At 41.2% G+C, this 9,057-nt stretch overlaps 1 pseudogene; it reads left to right on the top strand.

Moving 5' to 3' along the window:
• Positions 1–7,491: 7,491 nt before the first annotated feature.
• LOC123068133 (uncharacterized) lies at positions 7,492–8,796 on the top strand (annotated as a pseudogene).
• The last annotated feature ends 261 nt before the right edge of the window (positions 8,797–9,057 follow it).

The following is a 9,057-nucleotide window of genomic DNA, read 5'->3' as shown; positions in this document are numbered from 1 at the left end:
TGTCAAAGAATTGGTAATATTAGTAGACGTCAAGAAATGCCTATGAAATATTCTCTTGTTATTGAACCATTTGATGTTTGGGGCTTTGATTATATGGGAACTTTTCCTGCCTCTAATGGATATACACATATTTTAGTTGCTGTTGATTACGTTACTAAGTGGGTAGAAGCTATTCCATCTAGTAGTGCTGATCATAACACCTCTATTAAGATGCTTAAAGAAGTTATTTTTCTGAGGTTTGGAGTCCCTAGATATCTTATGACTGATGGTGGTTCACATTTTATTCATGGTGCTTTCCGTAAAATGCTTGCTAAGTATGATGTCAATCATAGAATTGCATCCCCTTATCATCCATAGTCTAGTGGTCAGGTAGAGTTGAGTAATAGAGACCTCAAATTAATTTTGCAAAAGACTGTTAACAGGTCTAGAAAGAATTGGTCCAAGAAACTTGATGATGCATTATGGGCCTATAGAACTGCATATAAAAATCCTATGGGTATGTCTCCGTATAAGATGGTTTATGGAAAAGCATGTCACTTACCTCTTGAACTTGAACATAAGGCATATTGGGACATTAAAGAGCTCAACTATGATTTTAAAGTTGCCGGTGAGAAGAGGTTATTTGACATTAGCTCACTTGATGAATGGAGAGCCCAAGCATATGAAAATGCCAAGCTATTTAAGAAAAAGTTAAAAGATGGCATGACAAAAGGATACAAAAGCAAGAATTTAACATAGGAGATTATGTGTTTCTATTCAACTCTCGTTTAAGATTTTTTGCAGGAAAACTTCTCTCTAAATGGGAAGGTCCTTACGTTATTGAGGAGGTCTATCGTTCCGGTGCCATAAAAATCAACAACTTCAAAGGCACAAGTCCGAGGGTTGTGAACGGTCAAAGAATCAAACATTATATCTCAGGTAACCCTATTAATGTTGAAACTAATATTATTAAAACCGTAACCCCGGAGGAATACATAAGGGACACTTTCCAGAATGTTTCAGACTCCAAAAAGGAATAGGTATTGGTACGGTAAGTAAACCGACTCCAAAACAATTCTAATGACAATTCTCCTCCATTTTGGAAATTTTTAAAGTTTATGGAAGAAAGAAGTAATCTGGGAAGGACACGAGGCATCCACGAGGGTGGAGGGCGCGCACCCCCCCTACAGGGCGCGCCCCCTGTCTCGTGGACACCTCGTGTGCCTCCCGGACTACGTTTTCTTGCATGTTACGTATTTTGGTCAGTAAAAATTCATTATATAATCTCCCGAAAGTTTTGACCACCGTATCACGAAAATCTTCTGTCTTTATTTTGAGCTATTCTTTCTGACAGATCTAGAGCATCATGGCGTCTCCAAGCGCCCCCAAGGACAAGTTTTTCGAGAGGGTTATCAACCCCTATCTTGCGGAGGTGCTACAACACCCTCAAACCATTGAGATGCATGAGGGGGTGCTGCACATCCGTGATGTGGAGGGACCAAGACGTACCAGGAGTGTGGAGACAAGGCTCGAAGCTATGGAGCAGCAAGTTTTCAAGTGCCAAGAGATGGTGGAACGTGGACTCAACGCCAACCAGATGAAGATTGCGGAGTTCACCAACAACCACAAGCTGGATGGCAAGAACATTGGGGAAACCATCTTCAAACTTCATGAGAAAATCGAGCACCTCCAAGCCCAGATCTATGACCTGCAGAACCAAAACTGTGAGTATGAATATTGATTCAAGAGGATGAGTTTGGCTGCAGATTTGAGGATCCCGGAGACTCGATCATCCTTCTATGATGGTGAGCCTATGCCTTGGAATATGGACGACAAGCCTACATCATAAACAACTCCTTCTTCACCACCTCTGAGGAAATAATCACATGGGTATGGGCACTCCCCTTGGCAACTGCCAAGCTTGGGGGGGGGGGGGGTGTGCCCCGGTATCGTATCACCATCACACTCCTATCTTTACCGTTTTACTTAGTTCAATCCTTTTAGTAATATCTTGATCTAGTAGATTGAAGTCTTGGTATGAATTAGTTTTAAGTTTTGCTTTGTGATGTCTATGTATTCGAGTCCGTGAGTTATCTATAATAAATATTAGTGTTGAGTCAAAGGGCTTTGCTATCTTGCTATGATCTTGAGAAAAAAAATAGAAAGAATAAAAAGAATAAAAGAGTTCATATCAATCTTGTCGATAGTAATGAATTCACACATAGAAAGTATGAGGCTTAAAAGTTGTTGAGAATTGATAAACGTAGTTTGGGTCATCGTTGCAATTAATAGGAAGTAATAAGGAAAGAGAGGTTTTCACATATAAATATACTATCTTGGACATCTTTTATGATTGTGAGCACTCATTAAAGTATGACATGCTAAAGAGTTGATGTTGGACAAGGAAGACATCGTAATGGTTTATGTTTTCTCGCATCTCAGTTAAAGTATATTGTCATGGATCATTCAAACATGTTGAGCTTGCCTTTCCCCCTCATGCTAGCCAAAAATTCCTAGCACCAAGTAGAGATATTACTTCTGCTTCCCAATATCCTTAAACCCAGTTTTGCCATGAGAGTCCACCATATCTACCTATGGATTGAGTAAGATCCTTCAAGTAAGTTGTCATCGGTGCAAGCAATAAAAATTGCTCTCTAAATATGCATGACTTATTAGTATGGAGAAAATAAACTTTATACGAGCTTGTTATGGAAGCAATAGAAGCGACGGACTACGTAATAAAGGTCCATATACAAGTGGCGATATAAAGTGACGTTCTTTCGCACTAAGATTTTGTGTATCCAACCCTAAAAGCGCATGACAACCTCTTCTTCCCTCTGCGAAGGGCCTATCTTCTACTTTATGTCTTTTACTTCATGCAAGAGTCAAGGTGATCTTCACCTTTTCCTTTTTCATTTTATCCTTTGGCATGCACCTCGTGTTAGAAAGATCCTGATATATATATCCAATTGGATGTTCGTTAGCATGAACTATTATTGTTGATATCACCTAAAGGTGAATACGTTGGGAGGCAACATTATAAGCCCCTATCTTTCTCAGTGTCCGATTAAAACTCCATAACCATAAGTATTGCATGAGTGTTAGCAATTGTAGAAGACTATATGATAGTTGAGTATGTGGACTTCCTGAAAAGCTCTATTCTTGACTCTTTCTGATGTTATAATAAATTACAATTGCTTCAATGACTAAGATTATAGTTTGTTCGTTTCCAATGAAGTTTATGTTCCATACTTGACATTGTGAATATATTGTTACTTGAGCATAAGAAATCATATGACAAAATCTATATATGTTGCTGTTATAAGAATGATCATGATGCCCTCATGTCTGTATTTTATTTTTATCGACACCTCTATCTCTAAACATGTGGACATATTTTTCGATTTCGGCTTCCGCTTGAGGACAAGCGAGGTCTAAGCTTTGGGGAGTTGATACGTCCATTTTGCATTATGCGTTTATATCAATATTTATTGCATTATGGGCTGTTATTACACGTTATGTCACAACACTTATGGCCATTCTCTCTTATTTTACAAGGTTTACCATGAAGAGGGGGAATGCCAACAGCTGGGATTCTGGCTGGAAAAGGAGCAAATGTTTGAAATCTATTCTGCACAGCTCCAAAAGTCCCGCAACTCCACGAAAGTCATTTTTGGATTTAATAAGAATTATTGGGCAAAGAAAGTACCTGAGGGGGCCCACACCCTGCCCAGGAGGGTGCCCCCCTACAGGGCGCGCCCCCTGTCTCCTGGCCCCCCTGGTGCCCCCCCCGGTGCCCATATTCTGCTATATGAGGTCTTTTATCCTGGAAAAAAAATCATAGGTAAGCTCACGAGACGAAACTCCGCCACCACGAGGAGGAATCTTGGCGGAACCAATCTAGGGCTCCGGCAGAGCTGTTCTGCCGGGGAAACTTCCCTCCGGGAGGGGGAAATCATCACCATCATCATCACCAACGATCCTCTCATCGGGAGGGGGTCAATCTCCATCAACGTCTTCACCAGCACCATCTCCTTTCCAAACCCTAGTTCATCTCTTGTATCCAATCTTGTATCAAAACCACAAATTGGTACCTGTGGGTTGCTAGTAGTGTTGATTACTCCTTGTAGTTGTTGCTAATTGGTTTACTTGGTGGAAGATCATATGTTCAGATCCTTAATGCATATTAATACTCCTCTGATTATGAACATGAATATGCTTTGTGAGTAGTTACGTTTGTTCATGAGGACATGTGTGAAGTCTTGCTATTAGTAGTCATGTGAATTTGGTATTCGTTCGATATTTTGATGAGATGTATGTTGTCTCTCCTCTAGTGGTGTTATGTGAACGTCGACTACATGACACTTCACCATTATTTGGGCCTAGAGGAAGGCATTGAGAAGTAATAAGTAGATGATGGGTTGCTAGAGTGACAGAAGGTTAAACCCTAGTTTATGCGTTGCTTCGTAAGGGGCTGATTTGGATCCATATATATGTTTCATGCTGTGGTTAGGTATACCTTAATACTTCTTTTGTAGTTGTGGATGCTTTCAATAGGGGTTATTCTTGTCCAAGTAAGGGCAGTACCCAAGCATCGGTCCACCCACATATCAATTTATCAAAGTACCGAATGTGAATCATATGAGTATGATGAAACAAGCTTGACGATAATTCCCATGTGTCCTCGGGAGCGTTTTTCTCATTATTAGAAATTGGCCAGGCTTGTCCTTTGCTACAAAAAGGATTGGGCCACCTTGCTGCACCTTATTTACTTTCATTGCTTGTTACTCGTTACCAATTATCTTATCACAAAACTATCTATTACCTATAATTTCAGTGCTTGCAGAGAATACCTTACTGAAAACCGCTTGTCATTTCCTTCTGCTCCTCGTTGGGTTTGACACTCTTACTTATCAAAAGGACTACGATAGATCCCCTATACTTGTGGGTCATCAGTCACTTTGCTTGCAAGCTTCTTGTGATGTTGTATTACCGAGAGGGCCCAGAGATACCTCTCTGTCATACGGAGTGATAAATCCCAATCTCGATTCACGCCAACTTATTAGACACCTTTGGAGATATCTGTAGAACAACTTTATAATCACCGAGTTGCATTGTAACATTTGATAGCACACAAGGTATTGCTCCGGTATCCGGGAGTTGCATGATCTCATGGTCGAAGGAATATGTATTTGACATTAAGAAAGCAGTAGCAACAAACTTAACGATCATATGATAAGTTAACGGATGGGTCTTGTCCATCACATCATTCTCCTAATGATGTGATCCCAATATCAAGTGACAACTCATGTCAATGGTTAGAAACCTTAACCATCTTTGATCAATGAGCTAGTCTAGTAGAGGCTCACTAGGGACACTGTATTTGTTTATGTATCCACACATGTATTTAAGTTTCCGGTCAATACAATTCTAGCATGAATAATAAACATTTATCATGAATAAGGAAATATAATAATAACAATTTTATTATAGACTCTAGGGCATATTTCCATCATTTCCCTCATCTATATAACCAAGCTTATCAATCCAGTAGGAGAACCAAGAAACAGTATGTAAACAACACATGCACACAAACAACAAATTCTTGCAACCCAACACGTAGAGGGGTTGTCAAACCCTCAATGGTTACAAGCAAGATAAATTGTATAGTTTTTGATAGATAGATTGTACAAAAATACAAAATAAAATATGTTAAAGAAAACTGCAACAAGGTATTTTTAGTTTTAATATATGATAAAAGATAGACCCGGGGCAATGATCATACATAGGCATCACGTCCAAAATTAATAGACCGACTCCTGCCTGCATCTACTACTATTACTCCACACATCGACCGCTATCCAACATGCGTATAGTGTATTAAGTTCTTGGAAAAACAGAGTAATGCATTAAGGAAGATGACATGATGTAGACTAGATAAACTCATGTATGACTAAACCCCATTTTGTTACCCTTAATAGCAACGATACATACGTGTCATGTCCCTTTCTATCATTGGGATTGAGCACCACAAGATTGAACCCGTTACAAAGCACCTCTTCCCATGGCAAGATAAATCAATTTAATTGGCCAAACCAAACAATAAATTGGAGAAGAAATATGAAGCTATATTAATCATGCATAAAAGAGTTCAGAGAAAACTCAAATAATATTCATGTATAGATTTGATCATAAACTCACAATTCATCGGATGCCAATAAACACGCCACAAAAAGTCATTACATCAAATAGATCTCGAAGAATACTAAGGAGAACATTGTATTGAGAATCAAAACGAGAGAAGAAGACATCTAGCTACTATCTATGGATCCATAGGTCCATGGTAAACTACTCATGCATTATCGAAGGGGCAGCAAGGATGATGAAGAACCCCTTTGTGATCATTTCACCCTCCGGCAGAGTGCCAGAAAGGGTCCCGGGATGGGATCTCGTGAGAAAAAAGGCTTGCGGCGGCAAAAAAGTATTTCGTGGACTCCCCGGTAGGTTTTATGATTTTAGAGTATTTATAGAGGCAGAGTTAGGTCAAACATCGGCTCGTGGGCTCCATTATGTACCAGGGCGCGTCCCAGGCCCCTGACGTGCCCTGGTGCCTAGCTAGTCGGCCACTCCTTTGTCTTCTCGTTTCTCCCCGAAGCTTTCAGGGTCTCTTATTGCCAGAAAAATATCTCCAAAAAGTATCGTGGCATTTGGACTTCGTTTGATACTCATATTCTGCAAAGTCAAGAACAAGAAAAAACAGCAACTGGTATTGGGCACTAAGTTAGTAGGTTAGTCCAAAAAATGATAAAAAGTTGCTTGTAAATGTATATAAAACATCCAAGGTGGATACTATAATAACATGGAACAATAAAAAATTATAGATACATTGAAGATGTATTAGTCTAACATTGCAACGATCGAGCGCGTCGGTATTCACACACCGAGTGTTGGCCAAAATTTAAGTGTCCATGCCACTTTAGTGCTATAGGAAAATATATTAGTTGTTTGTTGGAAGCAAATCTGTGATTTCTAAACAATATTACTATTTTGTACAACCTTCACTCCAAATTAGTTGATCTAGATTTGTCTACATGCAGATGTATCCAACACTAAAATGTGTCTAGATACAACATTTTTTAGTAAAATCTTAGCTAGCTAACGTGGGACCGATGGATTATATGTCTATTTTCAAGCAATCACTACTTACCAAAAACAACAACAAAAAAAAGAGTAAAAAAATCACGATTTAACAAGGAAAAACATTTGAGTATTTTACGTAATTTCTGGAAGCACTAATTAAATTTTGTATTGATTTGGCGGAAGGAAATCACCACTTCTGGAAGAACTAATTAAATTATATATACATCTTGCAAGTTCTGCAAGCAATTTTCTGCACGCACATTTCCATGGCTCAATCAGTTGTTTATTTCTTTCTTCCTTTCTTTGTGTGAGCAAAAGCCCCTCGTTTTTCATTAAGAAATTCCCCAACCTATCCAAAATCATTTCCCCGCCATGTTGTCGTGCCGGGCCTGGGCAAACTTGCCGCCCGAGCTTGTCTGCTGCAGCGCCGATAGACTTGACGACCTCAAGTGCTACGCGAGTGCGCAAGGAACTTGCCTGACATGGCGTTCAGCGCTCACGCCGCCGTTGTCATCGCTGCTCGTGGACCACAACAATGACCCCGCCAAGCGCTACATCACCACCGCCATCAAGCGTCGTACCACTGTACCCTCAATCCTCACGCGTCGCTCCTTCAGGCTCAACCCCATCCCTTGAGGCAAGCTCTGCCCCGCCGCATGCCGCTCCTTTAAGCTCACCACAATCCCCTCAGTTAGGACCTGTCTTGGCTGCCGTGGCGGATGGATTGCCCTCTCTATCTGCATTGACGATGGTCATAGTCTACTCAGCCTCTGCCACCCCGTCATGGCTGCTGAGATCCTCCTACCCCCGCTGATCTATGGCAGCTGCCTTTTCTCTAAGATGGTCTTTGCACCTAACCCTACCACTAACGAATTCCTGGTCGCCATGATATGTGACATCAATAGGATTGCCTACGTCACCGCTGGGCAAGGAGGTGGTCCGTCCTCGACCCCATCGGCCTCGCCAATGGAGACTAGATCGCTGACCTCCTCTACCACAGAAATGGAATGGTCTATTGCCTCACTCATTTAGGAGATGTCCACGTGCTCCGCTTGATGAAGCGCCACCGTAGGGAACCTGTCATCGTCGAGAGCCACACATTAGCACATCATGTAGTGCATAACAAGCGGATCATCTAGATGCACCGGAAATGACCAGTTCTAAATGCGTCGGCCACTATAGAGACATTGTTGTCATATGTGGGAAGCAGCCTACTGTTCAACGCCGCCACCAGTTCGCCGCACCATATAATACAATCTCGACTTTCACTAGTGCTAATGACCTTGTGTCCTGCGATGGTAACATATACCAAATCTGGAGGAATGCAACCTGCACTGTTAGTTTGCCGTTGCCAGGAGGGGGTCGTTGCCGTGTAGAACATGATGAAATATTTGTTCTGAGGTATGACCGCCAGCGCCGAGCATGTTAGGACGTTGTGGCCGACATAAGGGGCCACTCCGTTTTTGTTGGAAGGAATAATGTAGTGTCGCTATATGCCGAATATGTTCCGGGCTCAAGGGTGATTGTGTGTACTGGATCGGTGGGAGAGGTAGGGATTGGGGCATGGTCTATGAAATGAGAACTGACAGGTCAACACCTTGCATTACGCTCATGGATGGTGTCATTCCGGGGTCTCCACAAAGCACAATCTGCTGGTACTTTCTAAGCGATGAATGAAAGAAGTGTTTACCAGACCCGAGCATGGGCCCATGCTTAATCTGGAAAAAAGTGACGCGTCACTCGGGCAGCTTAGCGACATAGTGATAAGGACCACCAACCACATTGGTTGAAGTGATGTTTTACCGTGGGTAAAGGGTTTTGTTCGTGTGTATTATATACTACATTCAAAGTTTATTTAATTCATGTGGAACCATCGGCCTGTCATTTGATTCACCGTTTCATTTGAAGTAAACAAGATAAATTTAAGGTAACATTGAA

This window comes from Triticum aestivum, chromosome 3B (assembly GCF_018294505.1).
Source record: "Triticum aestivum cultivar Chinese Spring chromosome 3B, IWGSC CS RefSeq v2.1, whole genome shotgun sequence".
Lineage (NCBI taxonomy): Eukaryota > Viridiplantae > Streptophyta > Magnoliopsida > Poales > Poaceae > Triticum > Triticum aestivum.
The sequence above is the reverse complement of the archived record's forward strand: the minus strand, read 5'-3'. Positions and strand labels throughout refer to the sequence as shown.